Source organism: Triturus cristatus, chromosome 11 (genome assembly GCF_964204655.1).
Source record: "Triturus cristatus chromosome 11, aTriCri1.1, whole genome shotgun sequence".
Lineage (NCBI taxonomy): Eukaryota > Metazoa > Chordata > Amphibia > Caudata > Salamandridae > Triturus > Triturus cristatus.
In genome coordinates, this window is record NC_140594.1 from 859526735 (window position 1) to 859540604 (window position 13870).

Here is a 13870-nt window from a genome sequence, read left to right on the forward strand (position 1 = left end):
GGGCGTTGTACTCGCGGTCCCTGGACTCGTCCCTCAAGGGGCCCACTGGTGTGGCGGTGCGTGTGTGGAAGGTGGCAACTGACTCGCTGGGCTGGAAGGATAGGCTCACCCTCGCTACCCCGCTGTTTGAATCTGAGAGACTGGGTAGGCTTTGGCACACAAAGGGATTTGACAAATGGGACTTGATCGGCATCTCCAGGGTCGGTGATGTGCTGATTAAGGGGAGGGTGAAGTCCTTTGAAGAGTTGCAGAAGGAGTATGAGCTGGGGCCATCTGAGTTTTTCCGCTATATTCAGGTGCGTCACGCCCTCCGATCAGTCCTCATAGAGGGTGAGAAGGTGCCTGAGTCCTCTCCTTTGGAGGACCGGGTCCTTGATGGCCATATGCCCGAGAGCACAATCTCGCTCATCTATAAGAAGCTGATCAACGTCCGGGCGGATATGCTTCTGGGGCTGAGGGAGCAGTGGACTAGGGATGGCCTCGAGTTGGATGACGAGGATTGGCAGTCTGCTGTTTCCTCTCCTAAGGAGGTTGCGATCCCGTCGCGTCTGAGGCTGGTGCAGCTTAAAATACTGCATCGAGTGTATGTGACGGGGCCAAGGCTGGTTCACATGGGATTCTCGGAGGACGGCCTATGCAGGAGGGGATGTGGTATGGTGGGTACTTTCCTGCATATCATTTGGGAATGTGGTGTCATTACGGATTTCTGGAGGAGAGTTCATGCAGTGATGGGGGAGGTGACGGGCATTGCTATGCAGCCGGAAGCGCGGTGTTGCCTCCTGAATGTCTGGGGGCCCACTGACCACGATGAGGCACAGACCCAATGGGTGACTCTGGGTAACATGGTCGCTAAGAGAGATATCGCGCGACTGTGGGGCTCCGCGGGACACCCCACATTGACCGCGTGGAAAGAAAATATGGACTGGAGTATGCTAAGGGAGAAGACGGTATATTGCGCTAGAGGCCGCCCTCGGAAGTGGCACGCCATCTGGGGGTGGTGGAATCAATACAGGGGGGGAATTTGTCTTGCACCTGACTTGGATCCCCCCGAGGAACAGCTTTCCTCCTAACCTTCTTTCCAGCTCAGAATGGTTAATGGACTTCTTTGGCCTCTGCTGTCCCCCTTCTTCCTCTTTTCACAGTACTGTAACTGGTAGATGATTGGGGTCCTGCCTCCCCTGGGGGGCTATCACCATGGGCATTCAGTGTTCTTGCCTTGCTGGGGGTTGTTGTGTGTTTTGTGTTTATTTAAAAATGGAATCTTTGCACTCCTCCTTCACTGTACTGTGGACGCGTCTCTGTTCCTCCTTATCGAAGCTGCCGAACCTCCGGGTTGTCAGCTGAATAGCTGTGTCCAGACTTTTGAAAATAAAGGTTTTTATTAAAAAAAAAAATTAAAAAAAAGAAAAGAAAAAAAAAAGTGAGACTGTTAGCGCTCTAGTTGTTCTTTAGAACACTCTGGGAAATTCTGTCATTAGGCTATACTTGGGCTACATCTGGGTTGTATTTGTGCTACATTTGGGCTCTTTTGTCTCTTGTGGCCATCTTGGGAGACTTATTTGTTATGAAGTTTCCTAATTTCCTCATTTACTGCAGTCTCCTCAGTAGGAAATGCTTTCAGTTTTTTACTTTGATTCCATCAAGAAGGTATTCAGATATGTCACACATTTGCCAAAAATTTGGAGTGTTAGCACTATAGTTGCTTATTAGATCACTATTGTAAAGCTACTGCTCACCAGGGAAGTCTGCTGCTGGTATTAAAAGCATGTTTCAGTCTGCATGTCAGAATTTTTTAATGAAATAGAAGAGGATTTGAGAAGTCACTCAAAATGAGCCCTGATTTTTCTGTTTTCAGCACTAATCATAATTTCTATGGCAAAATGAACCCCCTCATTGTGTTCCTTTTAAATTAAACAACTCACTCTCTACTACTCACTCGCTAGTACTCTCTACTACTCACTCTACTACTACTACTACTCACTCTACTACTCTCTACTACTCACTCTCTACTATTCTCCACTACTCTCTGTCTACTACTCCCTCTCTACTACTCCCTCTACTACTCTCTACTACTCTCTCTACTGCGCTCTCTACTACTCACTCTACTACTTTACTACTCACTCTCTACTACTCTCCACTACTCTCTCTCTACTACTCCCTCTCTACTACTCCCTCTCTACTACTCCCTACTACTCTGTCTCTACTACTCTCTCTATTACTCACTCTCTACTACTCGCTCTCTACTACTCGCACTCTACTACTCACTTGCTACTACTCTCTACTACTCTCTACTACTACTCTCTACTACTCACTCTCTACTACTCTACTACTCACTCTCTACTACTCTACTACTCACTCTCTACTACTCTCCACTACTCTCTCTCTACTACTCACTCTCTACTACTCACTCTCTACTATTCACTCTCTACTACTCTCTACTACTCACTCTCCACTACTCACTCTCTACTACTAGCTTTCTACTACTCTCTACTACTCACTCTCTACTACTCACTCTCTACTACTCTCTACCGCTCACTCTCTACTACTCACTCTCTACTACTCTCTCTATAATGCTCTCTCTCTACTACTCACTCTCTACTACTCACTCTCTACTACTCACTCTCTACTACTCTCTACCGCTCACTCTCTACTACTCACTCTATACTACTCTCTCTATGATGCTCTCTCTCTACTACTCTCTCTCAACTACTCACTCAACTACTCTCTCTACTACTCACTCTCTACTACTCACTCTCTACTACTCACTCTCTACTACTCACTCTCTACTACTCACTCTCTGCTACTCTCTGCTACTCACTCTCTACTACTCACTCTCTGCTCTCTATTACTCACTCTCTACCTCTCTTCCTCTCTACTACTTTCTACCTCTCCACCTCTCTACCTCTACACCTCTACACCCCTTTCCTATCTCTAAACGCACACATATGCACATATACATATGGTTATATATGCATATGCATTTATATGTATGTGTATATATATGCATACATATATAAACAAATATATAATCTGCATATCTATATAAATACAAATATAAATGCATACATACATATACATATATGCATACATATGCATGTTATGTACATGAAAGTTTGAAAAACACTAATAAAAGCAAAGCTAAAAAGCCACCTAATTACAAACAGAATTGCTTTAACTTAAACGAGGGCGAGACCTATTGCATTTTCAATGCTTGTTTACTTTGGTTCCAACAAGAAGGCATTCAGATGTGTCACACATTTGCCATAAATTCTGAATGTTAGCACAATGAACCCCCTCATTTTGTTACTTTGCAAATTAAATGTTTTAAGTGTTACCACTTTATTCCAATCAAGATGGCTTCAGGTGTGCCATACTTTGTCAAAAGTGAGACTGTTAGCGCTCTAGTTGTTCTTTAGAACACTCTGGGACATTCTGTCATTGGGCTATACTTGGGCTACATCTGGGTGATATTTGTGCTACATTTGGGCTCTTGTGTCTCTTGTGGCCATCTTGGGAGACTTATTTGTTATGAAGTTTCCTAATTTCCTCATTTACTACAGTCTCCTCCGTAGGAAACACTTTCAGTGTTTTACTTTGATTCCTTCAAGAAGGCATTCAGATGTGTCACACATTTGTCATTAATTCAGAATGTTAGCACTCTAGTTGCTCATTATATCACTGTAGGAATGCTACTGCTCACCAGGGAAGTCTGCTGCTGGTATTGAAAGTGCATGTTTCAGTCTGCATGTTAGAATTTTTTGATGAAATAGAAGAGGATTTGAGAAGTCACTCAAAATGTGCCCTAATTTTTCTTTCTGCAGCACTAATCATACTTTCTATGGCAAAATGAACCCCCGCATTTTGTTCCTTTTTAAATTAAATGTTTTAAGAGTTACCACTTTATTCCAATCAAGATGGCTTCAGGTGTGCAATACGTTTGTTATAAGTAGGACTGTTAGCGCTCTAGTTGTTCTTTAGAACACTCTGGGAAGCTGCAGTAGAACACAAAGGAATCAACTGACAGTCTCTGCCCTTGTTGGAAGCACATGTTTTACTGAGAATGTCAGACTTCATTCTCACATGACTGAGAAAGAGAATGTGAATTTACAGAAAATATGCTCTCAGTTTAGATTATAGATCACCTTCCAAACCTCTGTGGGAAAAGCATGAGAAAATAGTTTTCTCTCAAACATGATTCATGATATCCCAGCAGATGGCTTTTTCACATGGTAAATTCACCTTAGAACACTCCACAATTCCTAAAATGAGTATGGTACCATCAACAAATGATTTATAATGTAACTAAAGTTTAAAACCTTCTATTAACTGCAATGCTTTTTAATGAGGTGCTATCATGTATATTGGTCCCAAGATGGCTGCCAACACTTCTTGGATGAAGTGCTGACAGCCAATCAGATCTCACGATGAGATGTGTGGTTAGGCTCCGCCCAGATATATATGTGATTTTACTTTAGATTTTATCAACAACTACTGAACGGATTTACACCATTTAACCAAAAGGCACGAGTGTGAACCAAGGGCTACCTCTTTGCCAAATTTTGTGTAATTCCGATCATCAGTTTGGGCTGTAGCTGTGATTAAAGGTTCCTATGGAAAATTGCATGGGGAAAACATGTTTTGGGACCCCCCTATTTTCTCGGCCCCTGCTTGACGAATCACCCAGAGACTTTCAGGATAGGAGCGGACTGGAGCGCCCCACCAGTTTTGAAAATTTAGCGAAGATTCGTCAACCGGCGCCAAAGTTATTCCAAATAGAATGCTGCGGATTTCCTATGGATAATAGGTCCTAACTATAACTGGCGACTGCCAGTAGGTAATATATATACATATATATATATACATATATATATATATCCTCCAAAGTCTGCCCTGCATTAAGGATGCACTCCAACAGCTGGTGATTTACACAAACCATTTATTCAAGGAAACAGCCATCGTAATCCGATCTTTAAATTCCTTCTGCCTGACGCGTTTCAGAGCATCGTGCTCTTTCCTCAGAGGCATTTGAATGCACACATTGTTCAGGCTCCCACAGTTCCCTGCGCGCTTTTACAAATTTATAGGCCTCCGGTGTGCCTTTCTTAATGAATGTCATTGCGGTGCACACTGGAACTTGTGGTGTTATTTATGCCATTTCTTCCCTCCAGTGGGTTGTGTGTGAATCCAATCAATTACAAGGACTGCTCGTAAGCCCTCCAGTGGGCCTCAGATTACTATTGCTGTTTCACGATTTAAGAACCAACTGTGCCGATTTCAGATTCTGAGCAAGTTCAGATCTAACGGACCCTTCTTGGTCTTTAAGGGCGGTGCGCTCCTCCACGGCCGGACCCGCCGTGTTCTTCATCCTCCAAAGTCTGCCCTGCATTAAGGACGCACTCCATACAGCTGGTGATATATATATATATTCAGGCTCCCAGTCTCACCCTTGCTGCTGCACTCGGGGCGGGTGCTTTAAACCGCTATTCGTGGGGGTGAGGTCACGTAGATAAATTCAGGCTACAGATGCGAAGCACTCACGGGACATTTTTAAAGTTGATTTAATGATGCAAATGCATTTCGGCGTATCAGCCTTCCTCAGTGCATATAAAATGTCCCGTGAGTGCTTCGCATCTGTAGCCTGAATTTATCTACGTGACCTCACCCCCACGAATAGCGGTTTAAAGCACCCGCCCCGAGTGCAGCAGCAAGGGTGAGACTGGGAGCCTGAATGTAATTACTGCCAGCACCGCCGAAAAAGAGAATGACACAGCATCCTACCAGCGCTGCTGACAATTATTTAATTGAAGGACTGAAGTAATTCATACGGAAACCTGCAGGATGCCAAATCTTTCTCCTTTCTGGCAGGCGAGGGACTTGAACAACATTATGGCACTTATTTTTGGAGGCATCACAACCGGACCAATCTCGAAGGGCTGGCTAAATCATGCACCATGTGAGTGTAACTGTATTCTGCTTTTTAAAATCGTCTATGAAAGACTGAGACTCCTTTGAGTTCAAACGATCTGTTTTCATCTAATTCAGTACACACAGACATGGCAGCCAAATAAAAGGCATTTGGACCTTGAACTGTTCCAGTCCTTCGTCACTTGTTGTGAATATGTAATTCTCCAATGAAATCAATTTCTATCGTATTTAAACACACATCATGTTTAAGCGTCAGTTGATATGCACTGAGGAAGGCTGATACGCCGAAATGCATTTGCATCATTAAATCAACTTTAGATATATATATATATTCACAAAACTTAGTCTCTAGGACTAAAGAAGAACGCACTCACTCGTATGTTTTATGAAGACTTACAGCGGCTTTATTTTCTTGCCAGACCCAACGCATTTCACCTCTTCCAAAGGCTTGATCACTGGATCTTTATAAAACATACGAGTGAGTGCGTTCTTCTTTAGTCCTAGAGACTAAGTTTTGTGAATATATATCGTCTGGATCCTGCCAAATAGATACGCACCGTGCTACATTGAGAGCGCCGACGTCGAATTGGATCGATCTTGGGCTTTGAATATATATAGATATATATATATATATATACACATACACACATACACACACACATATGTTTCCAATTTGTTGTCCAAAATTGAAGACTTACTCAGCAAAGGATGTTTCATCAGAAACTTTACTTTCAACCCGGCATTTCATTCCAAACATTTTCAGTAGCCTGACGTGTTTCAGAGCTTCTGCTCTTTCATCAAAGTCTTGCTAACAGTCCACAGAAGCAGTAACACACCCTCTTCTCCCCTCTGCATGCTAGTAGGTAATTGCAAGGAAAATGTTTTAAATAAAGTTGCAATTTGAACACAGATCCCACTGAAGGGAAATATTGGTGCACAACACATACCACAACACCCAGCATGCACGAACTCTGCAACCCACTTGGGAGACCCACCTGAGGGCAATTACCTACTAACATGCAGAGGGGAGAAGTGGGTGGGTTACTGTTTCTGTGGACTGTTAGCAGGCCTCCGATGAAAGAGCAGGAGCTCTGAAACACGTCAGGCTATGGAAAATGTTTGGAATTAAATGCCGGTTTGAAAGTAAAGTTTCTGATTAAACATCCTTTGCTGAGTGCGTACGTGCTCCGTGTGCGCATGCGTACGTGCTCCACATGCGCATGCGTACGTGCTCCACATGCGTATGCGCGCGTGCTCCGTACGCGCGTGCTCCGTACGCGCATGCGTGCGTGCTCCGTGCACGCATGCGTGCGCGCACGGTGCGTGCACGACAAGTCATGTGATTAAGAAACAACACTTTTCATTGGTTTATAGTAGTTTCAGTTCCAGAAACTTGCAACACCACACCCACTCCTCTCATTATTTCTTCTGATTCCCTGGGAGAAGGAGCTGAGCAGCTTTTCCAGTACTTGAGAATGGCAGAGCAGCAGTCATCTTCTGGGAGTGAGCAGGAGACCCTTGTGTCACAGAGACAGAGGAAACAGAAAGACTCTTTTATATGGCAATTTTTTACATTTCCAGAGGGGCAGAAGAAGGTGAATGCTCCGAAAGTCACCTGCACTATTTGTGGTGTTGTCTTATCAAGAGGAGATCCTAAAAAGAAATACTCTTTTAGTATTTTTACTATGATCAGGCACGTTAAAGGAGTACATCCTGTGGCTTATGCTCGAGCTGCTAGAGACAACCCTCCAGCAGCTCAGCCGAGCACATCATCGGCAGCTCAGCCGAGCACTTCATCTGCGGCGGCAGCTTCACCTGCTTCTGTTCCTCTGGATATTCACCCTCTGTTCAAGAGGGTGCATATACGGTGCAATGCGTGCAATGCTCTTCTCTCTTATGGTGACACCAGCATTCCCCTAATAGAGAGCAAGATACAGCAGCACACATGCGGCACCCCATCATTTTTTTGTTCCTCTGTTCCTCAATTAACACAACGGCTCTTTTTAGAGCCACCTAACATCTAAACACTTAAATTTGATTTTTAATTCTAGTTTTTTTAATGATTTTTTTCCACCGTGCGCGCACCATACGCGCACCTCGCGGTTTTTTGAAAAAAAATATAATGTTTTTTTCACCCTTCGGGGTCCTTCAGGGACCCCCTGACAAAAGCTAGGGGGTCAGGAACTCTGTACCCTGCCCCCTTTTCACGTTCTCTACCTTTCTTTTTCACTGTCACACACAAAATGGCAGACGACACTTCCTGATTTCGACCGATTCGAATGTTGACTGACATGTAACCACCAATCACAATTACGCTCGTGCACGTTAAGGTGTGCGCACGGTGCGCGCTTATAGATATTTATGTACTTTTAACTGCAATTTTCTCAGGAACTACTGAACAGATTGACACCATATATGCAAAAGGCACATCCCTGACCTGAGGACTACCTCTTTGCCAAATTTCAAGTAATTCTGTTCAGCCGTTCGGGCTGTACCTTCGACTAAAGGTCCTATGGGAAAATGCATGGGGAAAACGCGTTTTAGGACCCCCCTTTTTTCTCAGCCCCCGCTTGACGAATCACCCTGAGACTTTCAGGGTAGGAGCTGAGCGGAGCGCCCCATTAGTTTTGAAAATTTCGCGAGGATTCGTCAACCGGCGCCAAAGTTATTCAAAATTGAATTTTGAGATGTCCTATGGAAACTCGGTCCTAACTATAACTATCTACTGGCGACCGCCAGTAGATAATATATATACATATATATATATATATATATATATATATATATATATATATATATATATATATATATATATATATATATATATTGTATGTATATATATATATATATATATTACCTACTGGCAGTCGCCAGTAGGTAGTTATAGTTAGGACCTATTTTCCATAGGAAATCCTCAACATTCTATTCCCAATAAGTCTGGCGCCGGTTGACGAATCTTCGCGAAATTTTCCAAACTTTTGGCCAGCTCCGGTCCGCTCCTATCCTGATAGGACCTTTTGACGCAGCTACAGCCCGGACTGCTGAACGGAATTACACCAAATTTGGCAAAGAGGTAGTCCTCAGTTCAGACTCATGCCTTTTGCTTAAATGGTGTAAATCCGTTCAGTAGTTCCTGAGAAAATTAGAGTTAAAAGTACATATATATCTATGGCATCGGAGGATCCGCGCACCCTATGTACACCCTGAGCGCATCCTCTGCGAACCGTGCATGCACTATCCCGATCACGCGCTGAATGCTAATTGGCTATCAAGTGTCTCTCAACATTCGAAACCAGGAACTGTTGGCAGACATTTTGTGCCTCGGTAGAAGCGAGGCTGAGGAAGTAAGGGAAATAAGTGTGTGAAAGATGTGAAGGGGGCAGGGTAGAAATACTCTGACCCTCTAGTGGTGCTTAGGGAGTCCCAGAGGGCACCCCCAGGGCGCCCTTTAAAAAAAAAAAAAAAAATACGGCAAAATGCGCACAGGGTGCGCGGATCCGGCCGTAAAAGAAAAAACCCGAAGCGCTGCCTTTCGCGCTTCCTTAATAATTAGCCCCCGGGTGCCAAATCCCGGGGGCAAAATGCATAAAAAATTAAAAGGGAGGCCCAGGGTGGCCCCCAGCCCCAGGGACCGCTACCCCCGGGGCTACAAAATAAATAGGGTGGGGGGGCTGAACGGCCCCCCAAGCCACCACCCCCTGGGGCTTTATTTATTGAGGGAGGGGGGCTGCGTGGCCCCCCTCCTGGAGCCTTCGAGGGCCCTGGGGAGTCTCCTGCCCTCCCTTAGCAAACTTTTTTTGGATTTCGAAAGAGAGAGCAGGGAAACCTGCTCTCTCTTTCAAAATCCAAACGTATTGCTTTTCCACACGGGGAGCTGCATGTCAGCAGCTCCCCATGTGGAAAAAGCAATGCCGGCTCCAGAAGGACGCGGGTAGCCGGCTGGGACTGTTGGGGCTCCCCCACGGTCCCCAACGTGTTTTTATAAGCCCCGGGGGATGGGGTCCCCAGGGATAATAAAAATTAGTGATAGGGGCTATTTTTTTTACTGTAAAATTAGGAGTCGCGCATCCTAACGCGTTTGGTGCACGATTTCTCTCGCATAGGGTGCGCGGTTCCTAATGCGTTGGGTGCGCGACTCCAAGGAAAAAAACTGAATTTTTTGGGAGATAGCCATCAAGCTTAAGTGTTTTGTTCTTGGGTGGCTCTAAAAAGAGCCGTTGTGTTCATTGAGAATTTTTGGTAATTATAAGTAAGTACCTATACAGAGTCTAAAGTTGTTGAGGAAGACTCTGTTTCCTTCATCAGTAAAGTGTACTCCATCTCTCCTATACATCTCTTGCATATGAAGGGGCAGATTGTTATTGTAAATGGACCCCATTCTATAGTCTCGGAGAAAAGCAGAAACAGATTTATTCACATGTTTCCTAGCTTTCTCAATCTGTGGACAAAAATGATTGGACCAGTTCCATTTCTGCCTTTGGCATATGTTAGAATACACAAAGGCAGTTCTGGGAAAAAGTGAAATCAATTCTGTAAAGGTGTCCTTCATAAGCATTTCCACACCTACCCCAGTCAAAGTGCCTAGGTCATTGCCACCACCGTGCACTATTATGAGGTCAGGGTGTTGTAGATGCATAAAGGATTTTACCAATGGCATCAATTGGTGCCACTTTAACCCTCTCTGTCCAATCCATTTAATGTCTACATTTGGCAAACCTAGGTCTTTGTGAATGCCTTTGTTTTCTGCATACCTTTGGCTCCAGAAAATATAGCTGTGTCCCACAATCCACACTCTAAGCATCTTGAAGGGAGGTCTGGATGCACTCAGATGGTCTCTGTAAATGAAATGGCAGTTTGAAAAGTAAGATTTTTCTAAAATGGTGGCTAAGATGCAGTTTTGAAAAAAGACAAGAAATCATTGGTTGTTTGACAACCTTTCTATACTGAAAAGTAGGGTGCATGTTTCTGTTTTTTAAACGCATGATTCTTATTGGTTAACAAAAACTGATTGAAAGGAACATTATATATGATAAGCTGATTTGTTGAAAAGTCAAGCACACTTGCTGTTTTGATTAGCAACATTGTGTGCTGAACTTGCGACCTGTATGCTCAGTTAAGTGTTCCATGGCCTGTTTCTATTGTAACAGGCAGAAGGCAGATTGGGGGTAGGGTTCAAATTTATGTCATTTGGAAAGGGTTGAAATGTTTAACCAATAGATATGTGTGTTATGTTTTTAATTAATGTGGGAAGGAATGTGATTTGATGTGTACATGTATATGTGTGCAAAATGAGAGGGACACTTTGCCATTCTTTGGTTTTGCTGACTTACTTCTTAATCTACAAAACAACTTGAAAGGTGAGTTATTTAATTGTGAGGGGATGTATGTGGTCTATTTTGATTTTAATCAGACTAATGTATTTCTCCTGCTAAAGTGCAGGGAGTACTTTTTTTGTCTACAATCTTATTGACAGTGTGTGTGCATGTAGAAACCATTCTGTGATAAGCATTTGTGTTTTTCATGTGTTTGCAGACAGATAACTGTGCTGTTTTTATGTTTTGGTAGAATTAGAAACCAGTCATTGTTTATGTATTTTCAAAATGAGTCATGTTTCTACACTAAAATGTAGTACTTCTTCTAGATCAAGAAATGTGTTTTGGTACAGTGCAAGGGATAGTGTTGTTTGTCTAGAATCACACAGCGAGTCTGTGTGCATTTAGGAATCATTTTGAGAGAAACATTTTGGTACTAATGTGTAGTAGAAAATTTTCTGCAATGTGTGCAGTCACCTTACATCTTGTAGACTAGTGAATGTATTTTGTACAAGGGATAGTTGGCTGTCTACAATCACACTGTGAGTTTGTGTGCATTTGGGCAATCATTGTGAGAAAACCATTTGGTAACTTCATGTATTTGCTTGCAGATTACTGCTTTAAAATTTGGTTTGTTGTCAACTTTGAGTAGCATTAGAGGGCAGTCATTGCTTATGCAATTGCAAAATGAGTCAGGCTTTCACAGTAGTGTGCAGTATTGAAATATGTAGAATGTGTACAGTCCCCTTACCCCTTCCACAGTAGTGAATGAGTTTTGGTAGACTCCTAGGGATAGTGTTGCTTGTCTAGAATCACACTGTGAGTCTGTGTGCATTTGGGTAACCATTGTGAGAGAAGCATTTGGTAACATCGTGTGTTTGCTGACAGATAACTGTTTTAAAACCTGTCATGTTGTCAAGTTTTAGTAGCATTAGAAGCCAGTCTTTGCTTATGCATTGATAAAATGAGTTCGGCTTTGACACTAAAGTACAGTACTGAAATATGTAGATTGTGTGCAGTCCCCTTACTCCTTCCAGAGTAGTGAATGTGTTTTGGTAAAGTCCAAGGGATAGTGTTGCTTGTCTAGAATCACACTGTGAGTCTGTGTGCGTTGGGACAACCATTGTAAGAGAAGCATTTGGTTATATTGTGTATTTGCTGACAAATAACTGTTTTAAAACCTGTCATGTTGTCAAGTTTTAGTAGTATTAGAAGCCAGTTATTGCTTATGCATTCATAAAATGAGTCAGGCTTTGACATTAAAGTGCAGTACTGAAATATGTAGATTGTGTGCAGTCCCCTTACCCCTTCCACAGTAGTGAATGAGTTTTGCTAAACTCCTAGGGCTAGTGTTGCTTGTCTCGAATCATACTGTGGGTAGTACAAAATTTTGTATACCCCCCCCACCATTCTGCATGTTTATATTAATCTGAATAATCAACTAATAGTAATCTTATTAATTAGTTTGAAGTGGAGACTTACCAATTATATTAACAAAAGAATTACACATGGGATTTGCATTCTGCATGGCTAAACTAATTGTATACTAACATATGTACGCATACTAATAGTAGAAAATTAGAATTTTGCATGATATATGTTGCTTTTGTGATGTAATTGTAAGTTGCGCATCATTGAGTGAGTATAAACGCTTTGAATGTTGCTGTTCTGCTAGATAATTACTTACACATAAGGGAATTAGTGAGGGTTTAACATTTTATTAGCCATTTCCATGTTTTAATTACGTTTTTGTGTTTGTTTTGCTTAAGTTGTCCATTTCGGCCTACTTCAAAATGGCTGACCGAGACGTACAACGTGACTGCTGCTGACACACGAGGTTCTTGGTGAAGTGCGCATGTGTCACTGCCAGCAACAATGGCCTAGTCCTGACCCCAGGAGATGATGTTCTTACCAAGGACACTCTGGGAGCTTCGCCAAGGATAATACAATGGACTGTCTTTAAAACCGGAACCAGCAAGTGCGATGACTTAATCTTGCGGACTATGTGAGAACTTTAACGAGTGACCCCACATCCACCAATGAGGACAGTCTAAAACCCCAATCTTGATACATTTTGACATTAATTTCATTATAAAAGTAGGTAGAATAGTGAACTAAAAAAAACTCTTCCTTCTTTGACGAACTTGATTTCCTGACGTTATGCTGACGGAGAGGACGGTGACACTGCTGGACAGCTGTTGTCCTGAATCTATGAGAGACTGAATTGCGGCATGACTTTGATGAATTTAAAGATTTTCCACAACTTGACTGACTTAGAGGACGACTAATAGCCAGATTAGGTAAATATGATGTTCTGCGGTTTGGATGATGATTTCTAACAATTTGCAATTTTATTTGATAAACGATATTTGATTAATTGATAAATGTGTTGTGTCGATTATTTGAAGAAGAAAACTAGGATAAGAGAAGAGTATAGATAGATGAATTGGATCACTAAATCATAAAAACAACTAATTGATTCATCACCCAATGAGGGGAATATCACAAGGTTAGAGTTAATAAAGTATTCAATGCATTTAGGGTTTAGGTAAAGATATTCCTTTCACGTCAGCGTTTGGAAACTTATTCCTCTAGGGAAGCAGATCAATGAAGCATGAGTGTTGGTGTTATGG